This window comes from Echeneis naucrates, chromosome 15 (genome assembly GCF_900963305.1).
Source record: "Echeneis naucrates chromosome 15, fEcheNa1.1, whole genome shotgun sequence".
NCBI classification, from domain to species: domain Eukaryota; kingdom Metazoa; phylum Chordata; class Actinopteri; order Carangiformes; family Echeneidae; genus Echeneis; species Echeneis naucrates.
Window position 1 is genome coordinate 22,865,037 of NC_042525.1, and position 22,787 is coordinate 22,887,823.

General features: G+C 41.2%; 1 long non-coding RNA gene across 2 annotated transcripts; it reads left to right on the plus strand.

Moving 5' to 3' along the window:
* The first annotated feature begins 1,602 nt into the window (after window positions 1-1,602).
* LOC115055663 (uncharacterized) lies at window positions 1,603-18,167 on the plus strand. 2 transcript variants are annotated; one of them, XR_003841710.1, is made up of 3 exons: window positions 1,603-2,435; window positions 3,983-4,024; window positions 18,069-18,167. It is a non-coding gene; the product is annotated as an uncharacterized LOC115055663 (long non-coding RNA). The 2 variants fall into 2 exon arrangements; XR_003841709.1 differs by lacking the exon at window positions 1,603-2,435 and adding an exon at window positions 2,452-2,963 and having other exon boundaries at window positions 18,069-18,161.
* The last annotated feature ends 4,620 nt before the right edge of the window (window positions 18,168-22,787 follow it).

Below are 22,787 nucleotides of genomic sequence, written 5' to 3' on the forward strand. Positions count from 1 at the left end.
CGTTAGAGTACTCATGCGTTACCAAAAATTAAAAGCCTTGCACATGCTGCAACTTAACTGACACGTACACACAGTCTCCTTTAAATGCACCGAGAAGTCGTGACAATGAATAAGTAATCCAACTAAATTAACTCTGCAGGATAACAATAACAGGAAAGACAGGCAGCAATATGCCACATTGCGTTTTATTAATTATTATTATTATTATTATTATTATTATTATTATTATTATTATTATTATTATTATTTAATCACAGACCAAATGAATCAAAATTCACATCCCACCCAGCTCAGCCCAGGTAACCAATATATGTGCACCAAACAAGATTAGGTAACTCCTGAAATTAAGGTAAACAGGTGAACGACCAGTCAACGATCTAACAGAAATTTAAACAGCTGCCTCTATGTCAAACAAAATCGATAACAGGCCGAAGCACGAACAATAAAATCGCTCACTGGCACACAGGCAAAAGACAAATAGCCTAATCGCCACTGTTCCCTCTGTGTTACTTGTCGTTGGGATTTCACTTACTAATTTACGGAAAGATGGAGACTTCACGGTTGTAATTGGAAACATCTCCTCAACCTCAAAAGCGGTCACAAGCTTGTGAATTTCACTGGTTGGGACAGTTTTAGCTGAGCTAAAACTCAGATAGTCTGACAAAAATCAGGGTGCAGTCGGGATTTTTCTTTCCTTATCCGGAGAAATTCTTAAAATAACGGATTACTTTAAAAAATAAAATAACGAAGTTACTAATTGCTTAACGCACGAAACTAACGCGCTACGTCACACGAAAAAAGTTAAAAAGTTACCCACAACGCTGCTGGTGACGTTAGTGAAGATTTAAAATCATTAAATGTAAGTTTACTAAACTAGTATTCCTAACTGGATCGAACCAGTGGTTAAGTCTCATTCTCCAACATTGTCTCTTATAAGCTTTGATACAGTTGAACTCAAGCACACTTATTCACTTTTCTGTTAACATAATGCAGAGACGTTCTGCACGATGCCGGCTTGGCATAGTACACAACTAATACCACTTGAGCGGCGTGGTATTAGTTGTGTACCTTTGGTACACCAGAATTTGTAGTTAGTTGGGTTGACAATGGATAGGGAATGACGAAGATGATCAGGGTGCTGCTGTGGGTGGAGATCAGGGTCTCCTGAGAGTCTGGGTTTCTTTCTGTAAATGCAAAGATCATGAGGTAGCAGGACGCCCAGTTTCATGTGTGTTCATGCATAATTACAAGAATTGCAATTTGAGGGGGGAAAAATGCGACCCCCCCCCCCCCCCCCCCTGCAACAAAAATGAAAACATAAAAGAAAAACACTACAACGCAAAATGTGAACACTGTGGACAAGACCTAACAATACAGAATGTTTTTTACACTGTCAGAAATACAAAGACATAACTCATGACAGAAGTTCAGGATTTGACGATTGGATTGTTTTTCCCATTATATAATATTATATTATAATCTGAGTATCAGGCTTGTCCAGACTCCAGACCAGCGGGGGGCAGGAATACACCAATCCAGTGTTGGTCAACCGCCAATAAAACACAAGAAGAAGTTAATGTCAAATAGTAGACAAGTGCTATGCTGAGGTCTTGCGCATCAATCCTAGTACTTGTTGTTTTTCTGGTCCCGTCATGCGTTTCAACTTTTTTGCGGGAAAATCGAGGGGATTTTGAAAAATTGTAAGCCGCTGCAAATATCGCGAATTTTTCTTGAATATGCGTTAATAATTGCGATGGGAACAGTTTATGGAGGAGAAACAGATTGTGCGGAGTCAATGTGAAAGTGTGCTCGTCGCTGCCGAGGAGGCTGGGCTTCCTCTCACCTACATCTGTTTAAAGCACTCGGACGACGCCTTCATTTTGGAGACATGGGGAGTCCGTTAGCTTGAAATCCAGGGCTCAGGGTTTAGTAGAGATATTTCAAATCGGGCTGGGGGGATGATGAATGTAGGCTATTGTGTCAGTGAGTGTCTCCTGGGAGATTGACAAACGTGAACGTGTGTGTGCGCTCATTTTCTGGTCAGTGTGGTCTGACGTTTCTTTACGTCGCTGTTGCGTCACCGAAACGATGCGGAAGTTGAAGTCACCGTAGAGAACGTAAACTAATGTCAGGTAACCATGTAAAAAATAAAGAAAAGATCAGCAGAAGAGAAGCAAGAAGGAGAAACGAAGCAGAGTGAGATGTGGGCACAGTGGATATTTCTCTCCCAGCTTCACTTTCATCGCTACCGGCATGTAATGTAACTTAGCTAGCGGTTACTGTTACTTCTCGTCAGTTCTTCGTTACATTTGCCCTCCCTGCGGTCGTTACCGCTTAATGGAGCGGCTGGTGACTCAGACTCCCAGCCAGCGCTGCTTTTCGGTTACATGCGTCTGTAAAGGTGGGATCCCGCTACGTCTATTTCATCCTGGAAGGTAAGTGAACAGTTCCCGAAATTCCTTTGAAAAACATCAAATTTTAAGGTTCAGTTTCAAATAAACTGAATTTCACAATTGCTCGATTGGGAGTGAATTTGTCCCTGCATTCAGCACCATCTACTCCACAACTCGGCATATACGTAACTTCGGAAAGCAGCAGCTTCTCTCGGTAAAGGTCCACTTGTACAGCCTTTCGTCTGGTAACTGTCCACCCAGCTGAGCGGGGGCTAGCAGCGACGACTCTGCTGGAAAAGTCGACATTCCAGCGAAGGCGATGCTGCTGGGTCGAGCACAATGACGCCGAACTGGAAAGTGTGTCCTTGTGCCTGGTGGAAAGCTGCCTAAATCACACGGCGCGGCGTGTTTCTATGGGCAAAAACAACGGCAGCGATAAACCGAGAAATTTTTGAAAGGAGTTCAGGTTTTGCGGACAGAAAAACGGGTTTCGGAGCTGGAAAAAGCAGCAGAAACGGATGTTTTACCGTTAGACATGCCCACCAGGAGAGCCCAGTGCTATGAAGTAAAGTACGTACCACATGTTTAATTTCTTTATGTTTATTTGATGGATTGAAATGTAGCGATGATTTACCACATTGTCTGAATTGACCCCCGTGGAAGGTCGAACAACCCATAAAATGACTGCTCAATATTTGACAGTAGTAAGAGTCAAACCGCTTACAAAGAATAAGACCTTTTGGTTACATGCAGTTTGCATTTATGTATTACAGTCTGTGTCATTCAGCTATGATACCAACGATCCAGTTCATCTATTGATGACTTTGTCAACTCAACATTGCCTTTAACTTATCACAGATACCTTGCTGATTACCCTGCTCTTGGAACCTGACCAACCTAAAAGACCACGAGTTATTATGCTTCTATCTCGTTATATTTATTTTATATTATGTTTTTCTGATTGTAGCTTTTAAACTAAATCTGTGTAATCATTGGTTGGACTCAGAGGAGCTGTGATGTCACTGTCGTCTTATATTTTATGGTGTAAAAAATGAATGAATTGAAGACATGATTAATTAGTGTTTACTAATTGCTGATGTGTGCAGCTGTTTCTACCCTCTCCCACTGTGAGAAAGAATAAAAAGAGATGATATTTTGGTTGTTAAAGGATCCGTGTGGGGTTGTTCTCATGTACAGACTCAGACCAGAGCATGTTGGTTCATTTCTCAACTCCTCCCTCCTGTCTGCGTCTCATTGGGTCCTAGTGAAGATTTAAACCTATAAAAATCGACTTGTGTGTATGTATAATAGAGAGAGAATGAGTATTTGTAACAGCAGGGTAGTGTGTGGTGCTTACTATGGCCTGTATGTTCACTGTGATGAATGAACATGTGTGTCTCACTGTGTTTTAATGTCTCAGGTGCGACATACATCAGGCTGTGTGACGAATAGTGACCTGTTGACAATTCACTATCAACTAAAAATGTAATCTGTTTAAACTGAGAAAAGTAAAAATCTCTTCGTGTGGAAGGATAGACTCAGATTGAGTTTGCGTTTTGTTAAGTTGATCTGATCTTCTCTCCTTTCAGACTTCCCATGGTTGGCCATCCTGTCCAGCTCCAGTGTCTGAGGTACACACACACACACACACACATAGTCTAGTGTAAGAGCTGCTTGGTTCGATGCATTTAGCACAGCCCTAGGATAAGAGCTGTGCTAAATGCATCAAGAAAAGGAAAAAAATTGTGCCAGTTTGGAGCTACATAGACATCTAGCAGTTTGTCCTGTTGCTTATTTATCATCCATCATAGACGTGTCCTGATGCAGAGATTCTGCAGGTTAAAGCCTTTAATGTTCATCAGTTACCAAATCACTGGAGAGGTTTATCTCACTTTTCTCACCTGATGATTAGCAGATACATTTGCATATACAACAGGCTGGATACCATAAATTGTACATATGTGCATAAAAGAGAACATTTTCAGATACTTGCCCAGTGAAAATTTCACAAAACAGGAAAGATGAAGAATGAAAGCAGAGATTTGAGAGAAAACACCAGACCTCAAGATACCTGACTTGTCACTCTGCAAATTGGATCAGACTTGGATTGTTTCAGAGAATCCACAAAAAAAACTATGAAATATGTCCTTGATGCCCTGCTACCGGGAGGGAAATTCATTGTTTGATGATCGTCAACATCTGATTGTCCCTAACAATCACAACTAAAATGACCCAAGAAGGACACTCAGCACCGATGCTCAGCCACTAACACCTCTGTGGAAGAACCATTTCCACTTATGGACAGATCATCAGATCATCATGTCAACACACCACTTACATTATGGAAAGAGTAAGAACGTTCAACTGAACATCCTGCTGTCCAATTGATATCATCTCACCTGGTCACTGTTGGATCCAGCAGGTACCAGGGACTGTGAAAACATACTCCTTTGTTCCATACTGGAGAACAGCATAAAGATTTAGAGTTTACCTGGGGAAAATGAAGAGACTCAAACATGGTCTCGTATAGAGATAAGGATGAATACTGCTCAACTCCCCTGCAGTGCACTATGACATCACTGTTGACAAGCTGTGGTCAAAAGAGAGTTCATTGCAATACACATTAATTCATCTACCTATGTCTCTGCTTTAAATCATCATATAGTCCTTTTAAGCAGCCTTAAGGTCTAACCAGTTCAGTTGACCCTCTGCCCCCCTCCACCTCGCTACCCCCACCTCTTACTAAGCTATTTGCTGTCCTGCCATCTGTTGAAGCTGCTCATCATTGGCTGAAGGAGCTCAGTTCTCTGCAGGCAGCGGTGGATGGGATTGGCTGGCAGCATGCCTAAAAGAATGGGGAGTGAGCATCGGCTGATAGATAGAAATGGGAAGTGAGGGAGGAGGGTTGAAGAGGAGGAGCCAAAGGAGTCAATAAATATATGATCAGCCGGCTCTGCTGCAGACAACAAGTGTTCGCCAGAGAGGACGGCAAGGGAGGATAAATCCAGTTTACTCTGTGACGGAAACAGAAAGACAGAGAGAGATAGTGACAGGACATAGGAAAGCGTGGGGAAAAGGAGGTTACCACGGCAACTCAGAAGACGTTACTGCAGCAGTGGGGGGCCCAGGACACTCAGGTAAGGTTACAGCTCTGTGTGTGCCAGCACATGTGTTTACACAAGTTCTGTGTTATATGTGTGTGTGTGTGTGTGTGTGTGTGCGCGCATTGGTGGATTGGTGGATGGAGCAGTGCATGCTGGGAGGGAGGAATGAGGGTTGGGGAAATCCTATTAGCAGAGTCCAGGAAAAGGAAAAGTAGGGCTAACTCTGTACTTATCAGTCTGAGTGTGTCTGTGTGTCTACACACACCTGCTGAGTTCCTGTGCTTCAGTAGTGTCTCCTTAATGTAATCATCATCATGTCTGAGGCTCTAAATAAAGATTTCAGTTCACAGTGGAATCAGCTGAACAGTTAGTGTGAAGACTCGTGTTGCATACGTGCGTGGGCTGTTGGGTTTGTTGTAATTTCGTTTGTATGGCTATAAACTGAGAGCAGAGTTCATATCAGATGAAACTTACTCAACTTGAGTCTGAACCAGACTTCATTTCATGAAGCCATGAAATATGAAGAATAATGAAATTACAGCTGGAAGGAGGAAGGTCAGTGTCAGGAATAACATCTGTACACATGAACAGGACATATTTCTGCAGAAGAGACGGGATATTGAGAACATTCTGTGTTTGAAACAACAGCTGTAAAACATGTCAAGTTAATCAACAGAAAACTAAACTGCAACCATTTTCCATCATCATGAAAACACAGACCATAGTTATTTTTATAATCTAATAGTTGCATTGTCATTATTCAAGCAAAATTGTGCAACCAGTTTTCTGGTCTTAAAAGTTTTAAAAGAAATATCGCTCCCTCAGGATCACTTATAGATTTGTTTTAGTCTTTATCTCTAAGTAGGGGGAAAAAACATATTTTTCTTTGCAGACAGATATTTTTTTTTTTTCAGAGTTGTTTCCCAATTAACTTAGTTTCCTCACATAAAAAGCAAGAATAAAATAAGCCATATGTTTGAGCCTCACTCATGTTCAGATGAAGAACCTGCCGAGACTAAAAGCAATTGTTCATGTTGTTTCTTAGCTTGTAACTGACAAAAAGAGTGTTAGAGGTTGTGCTAATCGTAATGCTAGCTATGTAGTTAAAAAACTTTCAGGTTTATTTAGCTCTGTTCTCTGTCCCCACATGTTGATAAGACTGGTTCCTGAGGTTTGTGGCCCATGAATCCCTGACTGTCTAAGTCCGTTTTACTGAGACGACTGGTCATTGCAGTTCAATTTGAAAACAATCACCCATGATGTGGACTCATTTTTTCACTCATCATATTTTTTTTTTTATTGAGAGAGAAGCCGCCCCAAATTTCATTGGGCTGTCGGAATAATAAAAAAGTTCACTTCAGGTTAGACACTTGATTATCATCATAATGTCTTCTGCACCAACATTCCCTCGGTATTCATTCATTAAGTCATCCATTCATCTTCTACCACTTATCCATTTCTGGGTTGTGGGGGGTATCAGAATACCTGGAGGAAGCCCATGCAAGCATGGGGAGAACATGCAAACTCCACACTGAAAGGCCCCGGAACCGAACCTGCAACTTTCTCGTTGCCGGCAGTGATGGGAATAACTATAAATTATAAATAACAACGATACTTACCTTGTTACTTTTTTCAGTAACAAGTAATCTAATTGATTATTCTTCCCATCTTTATAATGCCGACATTATTACTGCCAAAAAATGCAGTGCGTTACTGTAATTGAAGCAGTTTTTTTTTTTTTTTTTTTCTCCCCCCTCTCATCTCCTCTCTCATCATCCCCCTCTTTTTTTTACTCTTCTCCCTTGGTTAGTGGGCACGAGAAAATCGCATAAATAATGATCAGCTGAGGTAGAGTAAAATTTCATGGTAAACCAATCAGAGTTAGAGTTGAGTGTGTGTTGTTTTAAGAAATTTGAAAGCATGTATAGTCAGACACACGACGAACGACACAACAAGTGAGTCAGTCAGTGAGAAAAAGGAAGGGGAGCCCAAATTCTCAACGGAAGTATGGCCAATACTTTTCCCTCCAAAAAATTAAAGAACACATGGCATGTTTGCGCATCATGCCCCGGACAAAAGTGCCTCTCCACGTCAGTGTTAAGTAATTCAAATGCAGGTGGGCTCCAAATTGCAACACATTTGAGCATTTAAAATTTTACTTGAAAGTAACAAAAGTAATAGTTACTTTCTAGTTACTTTTATAATTTGTAACTGAGTAACTAATTCAGATACTTTTTGGGACCAGCAACTAGTAACTGTAACTAATTACTCTTTAAAAGTAACCTGCCCAACAGTGCTGACCGCTATGCCGCCATACTAGCCAATCCCCCAGAAAGCCCTGGAAGCTCATAACGTGGTTAGTTAGTGTCGTGTGATGTTTATATGTTGCATTAACTGGTTACTCTCATGACTAAGAAAAGCACACAATTCTCACAGTATAGGAGTCTAAGTCATCACAGATTTTTTTTTTTTTTTTTTTTTTTAAGTTTCCAAAAAAATTACTTAAATGATTGATGAATTTTCTGAATAGATGCATAATCGTTTTCTGTTGCACCTGTTTTGTTGGTGGTTTTCTCTGCTGAGTTTTTGGAAATTCAAACAAATTTGAACAATTGTTTTTTTCCACAGACTTTTCTATATATTTTAAATAATCTGCAGATAAATCAGTAAAGATAATAATCATCGGTTTGAGAGTGAAGTACCCCAGGGATGTCAGGGTTAACATCAGGGTTAATATAGTGACAGTGATTATGTCTGAGTTTTCGGTGACAACTAAATGATTTCATCCGCAGGGACTTTGTGATGTCACAACAAAACACTTACGCCCTTTACCCTCTGCCCCATGCTTTGTCCGTCTGGACTCAGCATCCAACCTTCCATTGTACCAAAAATCTGCAATATTTTTATTGGATTCGCCATTCAGAGGAGACTTGGCATCTGAAGTTCAACTGTTCCCTCTCTATGCAATATCTTGGTTAAGTGTGTTGCAATCTACCCGTTGACTCACTGCAAACCTTCAGTTGTATCCTCACTTCAAAGAGGAAGTGTTGATTTGTCCACCCTTCTCAGGTTTCCTTCAGGACTGATTTGACCTCATCACTTCTATTTTAGTTATTAAGTTTGAAGAGCCTCAGACCTCATCCTCAATCTGTGACACTAACTTTTTAACCCTGTCACCCTCTCACACTAGCTCAGTCACTCTCACTCTGTTGCCTGTCACCCTGACCCTGTCATCCTGACTGTCACAGAAACCCTGCACCCTCACTCTGTCAGCCTGTCACCCTCACTATCCTCTTTGTCACCCTAACTCTGTTACCCTCACTCAGTCACCCTAACTTTATCACACTTACTCCTTCACCCTCTCTGTCATCCTCACTCTGACACCCTCATTCTGTCATCCTCATGCTGTTATTCTATCACCTGAACTCTTAACATCTGTGATAGAAAGCCACTTTTGAATATGATCTTATCTGATTTTAAGAATTGATAGAAACATTTGAAATTATATCAGAACACAATTCAGCAATAAACTGCAATATATTAAACACAACTCAATAATATATACACTGCAACTCAAAATTAAAAACACAACATGCAAAAAACAATTCAAGAGCATGTGGAAACAAAAGATGTGGAACACAGCAACATGCATAACCAACATGTAGCTCACAACTCAAGAAATTGTGGAACAATACTCAACAACGTGTGGAACACAACTCAACAGGTGAAACACTGCACGTGGATCACAACACAACATGTCGAACATAACATATAAATTAAAGCTCAGCAACATTTAGAACACAACTATTTGACTATATAACTATGTAGAATGGATCAACAGAACAAAACATCTGGAACTGAATTTAACAACATGCTGAACACAATATGTGAAACACATCTCAGCAACGTGTCAAGCACCACATGTCGACCACAACTCAACAAACATGTAGAAGATTATTATTATTAATTAAACAAATAAAGAAAATCAATCTAATAGGTATACATGAAGACAATATGGAGAGCAAGAGGTACCATGGAAGGTGTGTTGGAGTAATAAGATATAACATAAATATGTTATATTTATGTTATATCAATAATATATATAAATAATAAATATTAATTATTGTTCTGTAACAGAGCTGTGGAGCCCATGTCTGGCTGCCTTCAGCAGTCCTCCCTCTCTCCCAGCAGGAGTGGGACTTTCTTTGAGTCACACAGATAAATTAATTTTGGAAACATTTTTATTAACTGTGTAAAATTGGTTTCTAATAGTTTCATCTACCATTGTTACATGCTCCCCCTCCCTGTGCCTGCAGAGCTGAGGGACCCCAGGTTCAGCCCTGTCTGCTGATTGAGGGCACAGCCCATAAATAGGGCTGGATTCTGTGACCACTCTCTCTCTCTTCTCCACCAGCTGAGCTACGACCATGCAGTCATTTTGTTATTTTGATGAACCCATTTTGATTGGTTTTGGCAGTCCTTCCCTGTTTACGTTTCCAAAGTTAGGGTGAGGGGTTTTGCTCTGACAGTCCTTTTAGTGGGCTGGCCTGGATCCCTTCCCATCTTTTTTTTCTTTTTTTCTGCCAAAAAAACCATGTTTGTTGAGCCTTAAGGGTTTGTCCCTGTGGTTTTTGTGGCACCTTGGGTTTTGGGCCTAGTAGCAGTGGGCCTGTTTGTTTTAAGTGTTTTAGGTATCTTGTATGTAAAGCCATTTGTACTGTGGGTTGCACTTATTTTAGTGGCAACATTGTGAACACAGTTTTAAGGCGTTTGTTGTGTGACTTTGACTGTGACTTTTTTGTGGGGGGGGGTTACGGTACGGTTGTTTGATAGTTGTGTGGTTTTGACTATTGCAACTGTGGTATGTGTGGGAGTTTTTTTTATTTATTTAATTATTTATTTTTTTGGGTTGACACTCTTTAAATGGAGTTCAAATTAGACCACTTTGTTGAGTCGCCCTCTCTGGAGGTGTTGCACGAGTGTACTAAGGCTAATCTGCTCTAAATTTTCGAGTACTATGCCATACCTTTGTCAAAACAGACAAAAAAAAACATTCATCAATGCAGAGCCGAGCGCTGCCATACCTTTGTCAAAACAGACAAAAAAAAACATTCATCAATGCGGAACCGAGCGCTGCCTTGGTGTAAAAAGGCCAGCGTGGCAGACTGCTCCAAAATCTCCCGAGCTGCCTGGGCAGAGTGTTGACAAGGTGAGACTGAAAGACCTGGAGGTTGAGTAGCAGTGTTTGGCTATTAAAGAGAAGGAGCTCCAATATGTGAGTGATCTTGAAATTAGGAAGCTTGAGCAGCAGATGACTATCCGCCTGCTGCAGTTGGACCTCTGTGTGGCTTCTCAGGATGCACAGTCCACAGCTAGGACCGTGAGTAAAAACATTCACTTGGTCCCTGCTTTTGATGAAGGAGATGTAGACAAATATTTCATCTTGTTTGAGCGGGTGGCTTCCACTCTTAGGTGAGAGTTACTTGGGATAAGGAGGCTCTTTTTGATTGTTGGTGTGCTTTGAATAAGGTGTTTGACTTTGAGCAGTTAGTACCAATGGAAGGTTTTAAAAACTGCCTCTTTGAGAAGGCATAAACATATTTTAGTAAACATCATTTACAGCAGGTAGATAATGTGCTGCATTGGTGGATGTGTATGTTCTCAGTCATAAGTCTGTTTTTTGGAAGTGTTCTTTCGTGTATGCTAATAAACCTTTGCAGAATGTAAATGGCAATGGCAAGGATAAAAGTTTGGCTGGGCTGTCTCTCAGTGATAGTTCGGGTCCTTTTTGGAGCCTAAAACTGATAGGAAGTATTTGAAGGACAGGGTTAATGTGACATGCTTATATTGTAAAAAGAAGGGGCACATCTTGGGAAGTTGCCCATTGTTAATGAAGTGCAAGGTGAAATCTGTAGCTTTAAATTACAAGTTGGACAAGAAGTTGGACAGATATGTGGTGATTACCAATTTGCCTAGTGAGCTTTCAGATTTTGTGCCATTTGTCATGGATGGCGTTGTTTTGTAGCCTGGTAACATTAATGTCCCTGTTGAGATACTGCGGGATGCTGCTACCTCCCAGTCGTTCATTTCGGATGGATTTTTCCTCTTAATGATGTTTCTGCAGTGGATTGTGATGTTCCTGCATTGGGTTCTATGTGAACGACGTAGATGTGCCTCTGCATCAGACATCTGTAGAGTCAGACCTAGTTTCAGGCGAAGCTGCCATGGGAGTGCGGCCTGGTTTCCCAATTAAGGGGGTTTCCTTTTTAATGGGGAATGATTTGGCTGGGGGCAAGGTGCATGTTACACCCAAAATGAAACTTATTCCTGTTAGGCAGTTTGACAGAAGAGTTAGCTGAGAAGTTTCTCAAGGTTTTTGCACCTTGTGTTGTTACTTGGTCCATGTAACAACACAAGAATGAGACAGAGGTTAATTTGAGTGACAGTTTTGTTTGATAATGGTAATAAGGGGCGCTTGTTTTGAGTGCAGAAGTCTTCCCTGATGGAGTAAATCAGACTCTGTCTCATCAGTTTTTTTTTGACACAGTGCTCATGTAGGTTGCTTCAGTACATTGTCTGTTTACGATTATGCATTTTTTCAAATTTTTTTGTGATTTTTGTTAGTTCTTTCCAGTAATTTTTTTTTTTTTTTTTTTTTGGATTTGGTTAATTTGGTTTGGTCTGATTTTCTGAGGGCATGCGTCCTGAAGAGTCATTGTGTAAAGACCTGAGCGATTGATACTGTAGTTCACTCAGCCTAAGGACAAGTCGGCAGAGTGGTCTGAAAAGGGAAGCAGGTTACCTGTTTTAGTGTGATTCCAGAAATTTAGGAGTTGTTTTTGACAGTTTAGCAGTAGAGGATATTGCTATATTGGCTGAATGAGGTTTTTCTGTTTTCCTCAGTCACTACCACGATATATTTAATTCTTTAACCATTTTAAGAACAACTAAAACAATTGGTTGTTTGGTAGTAGCAGAATTATAATTTATTTTTATTTTTTTTACTTTGACTTAAACTGCTCTGGATACAAAAGTTTGTGAAATGTCAGTGTCAGGAGGAAATTGAGTTGTCAGTGCTGAAAACAGCTAAAATGTGGGACAACGCAGACATGAAGAAAGGTTTATGACCTTAGGGTGTAAGTGAGAATAAAGTATTCATCCCTGATTTATGTAAAGAATTGAAATAAGAGCTGAAGTGTAAGTCCTGAAATGTGTCAGCTGCAGTGATCAATTTAAAGAAAAACTAATTCTGAGATTATTTCATTGGCAGAATGAATTCAACATTCATTAATTCATCTTCAACAACTTATCAATTTCTGGGTTGAGGGGGAGGCTGTAGCCAATCCCAGCTCACTCTGGGCAAGGATGGGGTACACCCTGGACAGCTAACCCACGAAACCCACGCAGGCATGGGGAGAACATGCAAACGCTGTACAGAAAGGTCCCAGGCCTGGGAATGGAACTTGCAACCTTACTGTTGTGGGGCAACAGCGCTAACCACTATGCTGCGGTGCTGCCCATTTAATGGGCAATAACAATTGAAAATAATTTTTAGCTCCGGTTGGGCATGAAAGCAATATTGCTATATTATTGGGATTTTAGAGGGGCTGCCTCATGAATTACTAAAGCCATTAGTTCAGTATTTATGATCCTGGCTTCTCTGACCCTGAGCCATCAGATCAAAACTTTATTTCACACTCCAACCGCTTCACTGTGTTTGGTTGTGTTGGATTCCCTGCAGCCTCTTATGTTTTCATGTGACTTGTAATGTTCCTCATGAGTTCAACCAGTCTAATATCAGTACAGCAGACAGAATAGATATGTATTTATCTTGCTGATTCACACAAGAGGAGATGGCTTTAGGTAGTGTAAAGTCTGTGACTGAAAAACAGACAGATGTCCCTGATAAAGGCAACTAGGTTAGGTCTGAAGTTCTTTGTATATTAAGTGTATTGAGGATTTTAAACATCTTTAGATATCTGCAAACAGACATGGAGACAATGGAAATGAATGACAATAAACCAAAAATGATGTGAATAAAATGGTATTTTACTTCCAATCAGATATTTCAGATTTTATATTTATTTATTTAAGTCAAGTGTTACTACTAGGAAAAAGTCTGCAGTGTAGCCATGTTCTAACCCTAACCCTTTTCTCACCTGAGCATCCTCCAAGCTGCTTTTCCTCATCTCTCAATAGACCAGTCAAATGTGAATCAAATTCACATTTTTTATATACATATGTATGTATGTGTACGTATACGTAAATGTATATATGTATGCATGTATATGTATGATCCTTACCCTCTCTTAAAGCTGAGGACCAGCTGAGGACCACAGGACCAGAATAAGTTTTTAAGGTGTCCACTAAAAGACTCTAACAGCTTTAGCTTTAGTGCTTTCATGTATTTCTCAAGCATCTGTGTCCATTTTTTCCTAATATGGTGACTTTATAATGACGGTGGTGAACAGAGAGACATCACTGTGTCCAGCATCTTTTAGACCCTCTTTTATAAACACCAGAACCTTCTAATATTAGAATAAAATGTATTCAAATATCACAACAACCCACTCACTTACTCATTGCCCATCAGAAATTACCCAAGACCATCCTCAGTGACTGCTCATAGAGCCTCAGTGACCACTAGAGTGAACCTCTTGGAAGACCTCTAGGAACACTTTAAAGACTTTAGAACTCATATGAATGGACATAGAAGTGATCCCAAATGACTACTGGAACTTTTGCAAGAGAACTGTAGAAATGTACATGACATTTTCCAGGCTTCATCAAACAGTGTGCTGTGATTCAAAATAAACATTACCTCAATTGATTGAACATGACCTAAAGTTCTATAGTAGTCAGCAATGCTTTAGTTTGGACAAGTGATACTGTAAATGTTCTTGAGTGCTTGTTAGAATGTTTATTAGATTCTCTCACAGCTTCAGAGATTAGAAATAAGTCCCTCCGCTTTCTCAAAAGTTTGAATTTTTTTTTTTTTCTTTTACTGTTATTGCACTGCAATACTTTTATGAGTTTGTATGTGCATTTGTAATTGTGTGTGGGTGTATGGACCAAGGCATGAAGATGTACATTTTCTGCTGAATTTAAAAAATTAAAAAAGTCCTGTCTGTTGCCATCTGTATTTTCTTTTCTCTTTTGTTCTTGAGAAGGAGCTTTCTCATGAATATCTTGATGTGAGGTACGGAAGTTGTAGAAACTAACATTGACTCTGCTGTCCTAATATGCAGTAGGAAATGTTTTTCTTATTGACTGACTAAACTACATAATATAACCTTTGTATCGGTCTCTGCTTCCTGCTGCAGGTTGAAGAAATGATGAGCAGATGGAAGATATACCAAATACCCCGCTTCCCATAAAACACTTTTGATGAGTACTTTGATGGGAACCAAGAGGTCAAGGGAGCCTTTGTGGAAATAGCAAAGAGCTGTAGGAAAGGAAGATCAGGACCTTTAGGTGACTTAGGTGTCAATATGTCCCATGCAGACAAAGTTCTCCACCTGTACGTTGAGGTAAGGTCTGTGGCTGAGCAAGAAGGGAAGATGTCAGGAAGACAAGCTGATGGGACTGGCAACTTAATGCTTCAGTGCTCAGATGTCCTCCCTCACTCCAAGCGGAGCTCCACACACTCCAGTCCCAATTGCAGTCCAGCTCTCTCCCCAGTCACTCAGCATCATACTGGCCGTGGGAACCCCTGCCTACAATCTTCGAAGTCCTCCTCCAGACACTCAGTCAGTTTCCAACTCCAAAACCCAGATCTAGCAGGATCTCCTTCTGATCAACAAGATGTGTTGTCTGGTGGTTTTGATCAGTTGCTCCAAGTACTTGCACCTGGAGCAAATAGTCAAGGCCAGCATAGCACACTAGGATGCACCAGTTCTACTGACATGGATAACTACCATGGAAGGGTGCTTATCTCTCCATCTTTTACTTCTTCTGGGCGGCTGAGTGTACCCTCCCCTCACACTAGTAATCATAGGTTCTGCGAAACCCCAGGGTTGGCGGGTGAGGAGGGACAGACATCCGTGGCTACCTTTGGCTACATAAAGAAATCTTATGTTCACAGCATGGGCAGCCACTGTACTTCTGTGCTCCAAAGTGAGTTGGATAACCCTCTGAACAGAATAGAGGGAGAAGTGCTGCCTGCCCATCTCCACAAACGGCTCAGTGACCCACTGTGGTACAATGGTAAACCAGCACAGGGCAATGCTTACCCTAATTACCCTAGCCTTGCTCAGAATCAATCCCGACAGGGATCACCTTACTTACAAAGGGCTAACTTGGATGCAGTAGCTGGAGATGCCACCTTTAGAGCCTTGGAGGAGTATGGCTCCCCAGCATCGAGACGGAAATTTACCAGTCATGGCTCAGAGAATTATAGCCCCACCCTTCCAAGGCACTACCAGTCCCCTCACTGCCATTCCTGGGGAGGGTCACCTGTTATGTCCCGCAACACCCGGACCCTGCCATCTAAATCTCAACTCTTGGAACTGGATAGGGGAATCTGCTATCATTCAGCAAATGGGATACCCAGAAGTCCTGCCTCTGATCATCTGTGTGGTCACACTGGATATTCCCACTCATTAGTTACACCCTGGAACTCAACAGGCCTGCCCCAAAGTCAGCAGAATCCAAGGGTGTCTGATGAGTGCTCCAAGTTTTCAAGCAAATTTCACCCACTTCTACCTGCAGGGAGACCAACAGACATCCAGCACGAAATCCCAGCTATATTCCCAGCCAGCAACCAGCCCAGGACTGGCTCCCAAACTAACAAGACCTCTCAACACAGTATTAACAGTAATTATAAAGTCAACACCAGTTACAATGCTGCAGACAATATATCTTACAGTGACAAGTATCCATATAAAACATCGAGCTGCAGTAGCAGAGCCTGTGAGGCAGTCAGTCCAACCAGTGGAAGGCGAAGTGTCTCCCCATCCTCAAATGCTGAAATTGCTTGTAAGTTAGCAGTGGAGGCTACCAAACTCTCCACTATTTTTTCAGGCCGATGGACTCCCTCTCCAACACTTTCTCAAGATGAGTCACTGCTATCAGAGAGTCCCAAGATGGGGAGGTCCCTTCAGGGACAAAACCCACCTGAATCTCTGCAGGCACAGAACCTCAGAGGGAAAACTGATAAAATAATACCTCAAACCAGACCAGGACATGTCTTACCTGTTTTGTCCCAGGAAGGCCTCTTGTCACCAGCATCTCCTGCTTTACCACCCAGATTGCACCGAGCTACCACATCTCAGTCAACAGTTTCAGACCCACGGCAGCAACAGAGTTCACTTCTCCATAAAGAGTTGTCCACCCTGCACTGCTACCAGACACCGCAGTACACTGGAGACCACAAATCACCTTGCATGGAGAGGAGGCGATATGATCACCTTTTTGATAGACCACCTAGGGACATCCCTGAACACCCCAAGAGACTGCTCTCCAACCAAAATGCAGAGGCTTTGCCGATAAGCTGGACTTCCAGGCAACAGGAGTGGAAGGAGACTGGACTAGTTCAGGACAGAGACAAACGATGTGGAAAAGACTATAGGCTGTCAACATCCAGAGTTTACATTCCAAGCAAAGATGAAAATAACAGGAAGCATGTAGATGACAAGGGGGTTAAAACATCAGCACAGGGAAGCCAGAGGTCTATTGTAGACCTGGCCAATGATCAGAGACAAGAGTGTCAGGATCATAGCGGGGCTGGTGGGATGTCTTCTCAGAGTTCCAGTGGGGTGACAGGAAGCCTCAGAGACATTTTCCAACTGGACAGAAATGACAATTTATTCCCTGAAACTTCAAGTCAGTCCAGCCATGATACAACAGACACTGCTTCTGGGATACAGGTCTGCTGAACAGATGAGAGTTTGGTTGTATGTATGTACAGCCAAACGTTGTGTGTTTGTATGTATGCAAGGGTGTGTATATGTAATATAGTATTTTCAATATTGTTGCGTGTTTACAGCGATAAACAATAAATCTTCCCATTATGTAATAACATAATATCCAATTTACTTTGAAAATAACAAATCATAAACAGGAAGCTTAAGTTCATCCACTCATTAATTTAATTCACCGGTTTCTGTTAATCCTTCCACATATCCTAAAACAAATGTCCTGGTGTACTGATCAGTAAAACATGAAAATTTCTTCTTTTAGAAGCAACAAACATTATTTTGTTTGTCTACAACAGCTACAGGTCCCGATGTGGCTACAGTATGACCTGAGAGATGATGAGATATGTTGTTGAGTTCCAACAATTGTTTTCATCTTAAGATTAGTAAGAAGAACAGTAAAATATGAAAATGCACAAAATTGCATCAATATTAAACTTGGATTGCTGATTTTATTTTATTTTTTTTTCCCACCAAACTTATTTTTTATTTAGTTTCAGAATCACATGAGTGGCACTGGAATTTTTTTTGTACATTCACATTTGAATCTTTAAAAATATTTGAAATATGTCACAATAATTGTTTTCTTTTCTGCTGTGTAATCTCACTGTAAAATATTTCATTCGACATTTCATCACAGTTTTCTTTTCCTGCAGTCAGACAACAGTTCAGTGACCACTCTGCCCTCAAGATCCCAGAAGATAGCCCAAGCCAAGTGGGAGTTCCTGTTTGGTGGCAAGAACGAGGAGAGTTGCTGCAGGAAAGGTGCCAATGACTGCTTCAGTTTTGATAATGTCTTCACTACCAGTCAAAACTTTGGGAACACTTTCTCATTCAGATGAATTGGAAAGTGTGTCCAAACTTTTAACTGGTAGTGCATGTTGATTTTTAGTGTTATCATGAAAAAGACAATAATAAGGAAATAAGAGGATGAACCTTGGAGGAAACATGGGATGACTATTTACACTGACTCTTTAACTCTATAATTCCCTATTTATAGTAAAATTAAATAGACACAATTTATCAGCATTTCAGTTATCCAAACAATCCCACACCCTCACAATGAAAGTACAGCAGCAGCATCAGCAGGTGTGCTGGAGCTGTGTCCATAGCAGTGCTATGGACTAATGTAGCAGCGCTAGTAGCACCACCTACATTATTAACAGCATAAGAATAATTGGGTTCATTAATTCTATTAATCAATCAATCAATCTTTATTTATCGAGCACTTTTCATACATAAAATGTAGCACATAGTGCTTTACAAGGTTTAAAGGGACCCACACAATCATGACATAGACATAAAAACATGCGACAGAGCTAAGAGTGACCAGGTGAGGAAACAGAATTGCAGGGAGCTGTCTGCACTGGGAGCTGATCACAGCCCATGGACACCAATACACCAACACAGAGTCCACCTCAACATGGGGAGATAGAGGGGCCCACGCCACCACCAAGAAGGCAGACATTTGAGATAGAGGGGCCCACGCCACCACCAAGAAGGCAGACATTTAAAAGCCATTAAAAGAACCTTAAAAACAATCCTGAAAGACACAGGGAGCCAGTGCAGTTATATTTAAAACCGGTGTAATGTTGGACCGCCTTCTGGTCTTAGTCAGCACACCTGCAGCAGAGTTTTGATATTTTTTTTGGGACGACGAGAAAGCCAGGCATTACAGTAGTCCATATGACTGGAGATAAAAGCATGCATTAGTGTCTCCATGTTAACTTGGGAGAGAAACCGGCAAACTCTGTCTTCATCATATGTTTAATATGTGGAGTAAAAGTAAGCTCTGAGTTGAAAATAACGCCCAGGTTTTTAACTGTAATTAATGGATTTAAGGACAATGCCTGCAGTTTAGATAGAAGTTACTCTCTCTCTCTGAGCCTCAGGACCAATGATTAAAATGTATGTTTTGTCCTGGTTGAGATGTAGAAAGTGTTCTGCCGTCCAGGATTTGATGTCTCATATACAATTTAAAAAAAAAAAAAAGCATCAACTGGCCTTGTGTCACCAGGAGACATTGAGATGTACAGTTGTGTATTATCAGCATAACTGTGGAAGTTAAGAGGCAACAGTTACAGATTCAAAAGTATAGGACCTAAAATTGAGCTTTGGGGGACACCGTGAGATAGGAAGTGAACCACTTAAGAACAGTACCAGAGAGGCCGACCAGCTGTTGGAGTCTGTTTAAAAGAATAAGGTGATCTATACTGTACTGTGTTGAAAGCAACGCTTAGATCCAGTAACACCAGGACTGATAACTTGTGTGAGTCCAGGTTACACCTGAGCTTGTTGACAATCTTTAGCAGGGCTTTCTCTGTACTGTGATTCTTCTTAAATCCAGGTACTTTTCAAAGATGATATTATGTAAAAAAAATCATTAAGCTAATATATTACTGAAAAATGGTTAGTTGGATACTGGTCTGTAGTTGTTAAGAACAGTAGAGTCTTAATTGTTCTTCAAGAGAGGTCTCACCACTGCCATTTTAAAGGCAGCAGGAAATGTGTCCATTTGAAAAGAAGAATTCACAATGTTTAAAAGCTCTTCTTCAAAGAATTCATAAAATGTTTTAAAAAGTGATATAGGCATTGGGTCTAAAAGACAGGCTGTTGGTTTCACTTGGAAGAAAACTCTACCAAGTGTCTCAGCATCAATCAGGACAAAACTGTCCGGTATTTTCTCAGGTAAAAACAAGCATTCAGATGCGTTAAGAACTTTATTTTGATGGGATAAATATCAGATCTGACACCATCAATTTTACCTCCAAAGTGGTCTACAAAGTCTTCATAAAGGGAATCTGTAGAAGCACTTTGTAACTTGTTACAATCAGGTTAGATTAAAAGGTTGATGGTAAAAAAGAGGACTCTGGAATTATTTTTATGATTATTGATTATTTTATCAAAGTAGATTTTTCTTGCTTATGAGTGCATTATTGTAAATTACATGTAATAACAGTAATGGCCAGACATAACCAAGTCGACAATGGAGGACACACTGGTGGACAAGCCATTAATGATGATGAGATCCAGTGTGTATCCTCTGTTGTGGGTTGGCTGTGTGACATGTTGAACAAAGTCCATACAGCTAAGCATGTTTAAAAACTCATGCGAAATGGAATATGAGTGACTATGTGAAGGTTAAAATTACCTGATAAAATTACCATATTGTAGGCGGTATGGATTATTGACAAAAACTCAGAAAATTCTTTGATAAAAGCAGCACATTGTCGGGGTAGTCTGTAGACTGTTAAGCAAACGATTGGAGGGCTGCTAAAAACACCTGCGTTGCATGATATTCAAATGTGGTGTCTGATCAAATAAAATGTGTTTAGTATTGAGTTAATTAATGGATATTGATGTAGTACCACCACCCTTCCTACTGCTCCTTACAGAAAATACAAAGTTAAAATTTGGTGGGGAGGCCTCAGTGAGAATAGAAGGTGCATTCATGCTCAGCCATGTTTCAGTTAAAAATGAACAATCAATTGTGTTATCTAAAATCAGCTCATTGATTGTAAAACACTTGTTTGCCAGCATGTGAATGTTGGTGAACGTTGGTGGTGTTTGGTATTTAAGGAGAGGTATGAGGTCATTAAAGTTTACTGTGTGTTTATCCAGATATGCGTGGTGATATTTAGTTTGTTCTCGTTTCTATTGATGCAGTTGTAGTTGTAGGCAGAGGAGAGCCAGGTGTTCATGCTGCACCATCTGTCGAAATTGGCCTATTGCTCTGCCACAGGTGGGGGTGGGGTGAGAGATAAAAACACTCAGCTTTGACTGTTTGACCAGATTAAAAAGGTGGATAAAATCCTGCTTTAGGAGGTTGAATGCTGTATGAATGATCAGTCTATCAGCCTGCAGATGAGATGTAAGGATGCCTGAAAATGTTTCCGTTATGTCAGCAACGGTGGTGCCCAGGAGCGAAAATGTGATCGCCCCCCTCATCTGTACATTCCTCACAACAGAGTCCCCGACGACAAGGGTTGTAGGAGGAGAATCCATTAGTTGAGCATAGGGGAAAATGGCTGGACCATGAGTGTGGTTCCTCACCTGGTGAGGAACCCCCTGGCAATCTGCCAGAGCTGCTTGCGATGGGCTGAGGAGTAGAGAGGGGGTCCCTGAGGCCCCGTTGCTAGATGAGGGACAGAGAAACCCCCGTTCCAGGTCCTCCTCCGCCCATGGACAACAATGTCAGACCAGGTAGCCCCCTGGTCGAGGTGTTGAGATGGAGAACGGGAGGAACTGACAGCACAGAAGCTGCCAGGACCCCCACTGGATGACTTTCCATCTCCACAACTTGCAGAGCACAGCCCAATGGTTGTAAGCACAGGGACAGCAGAAGCATCAGTGGTAGCAGCAGTGGTGGAGGTGTTATGCACAGGTTCGTCATCCGGGCCTCCCACTCCACCACCGCTGAGGAGAAGCCACCTCAAAGAGTAGGCATAGAGTTGGCAGACGCTCCAGTGGCAGCATGGTCAGGAACCACGCAGGCCCTGCCATCCTCACCTGGGTTACCCAATGCCTCCGTCAGCGCTGTGTAGCAATTTGACAGGTGGAGCAGTCGCGGTGGAGTATCTGGACCCGTGCCTTCCGCCTTCCTCTAACTATTACCTCAGTCCAGTTTCTCTCTGGGTTTGGGTTCGAGCAGGAGGATAGCCGAGGTTGTAAAGGAACACACAACAAAGTGTCACCCGTGGAGGAGTTTATGGTGGAGTTTAGGACTGCAATCCTCTTGTTTTGTGCAGCAGCTGTCTTGATGTAACTTGACAGCAAGATGTCTTTCCTCCGCAGTTCCTCCATAAGTCTCTGGACATCTTCCCTGAGTTTAGTAACCACTCTTTCCCTGCGGTTATGTAGACAATCTTCACAGGACATGATGCCTGTTGTTTCAAGGTGATGTAACACAGTGGTACACATGCCCCTCTCTCAGCTTTCCTGGAATTTGTCAAACGATAAACTACCTCAGTTTTAACATAAAATATCTTTTCTTTGTAGTGTATTCAATTAAACATAGTTTGAAAGGGGTTTGTAAATCATTCTATAATGTTTTAAAGTTTCACACAACGTCTCGACGTCATTGGAATTGGAGTTTGCCCTTGACACATGCCTGAAGATAACTTCCTTTGAGAGCAGTGAAACTGGAGGCCAAACTAATGCCATCCAGAGTGGTTAAATGATTAGATATATTTCTCTAAGGTGCTTAGAGCCAAGTGCAATGACTTCAGTTTTGTCTGAACTCAGAAGTAAAACGTTTTCAGTCATCCTGGTCTTTATGGCTGTAAGACATGCCTGAAGTATGATTAGCTGATTAGTTTCATTCAGCTTTATTGACATCTGCATAACAGTGAAAATTGATGCTGTACTTCTGGATA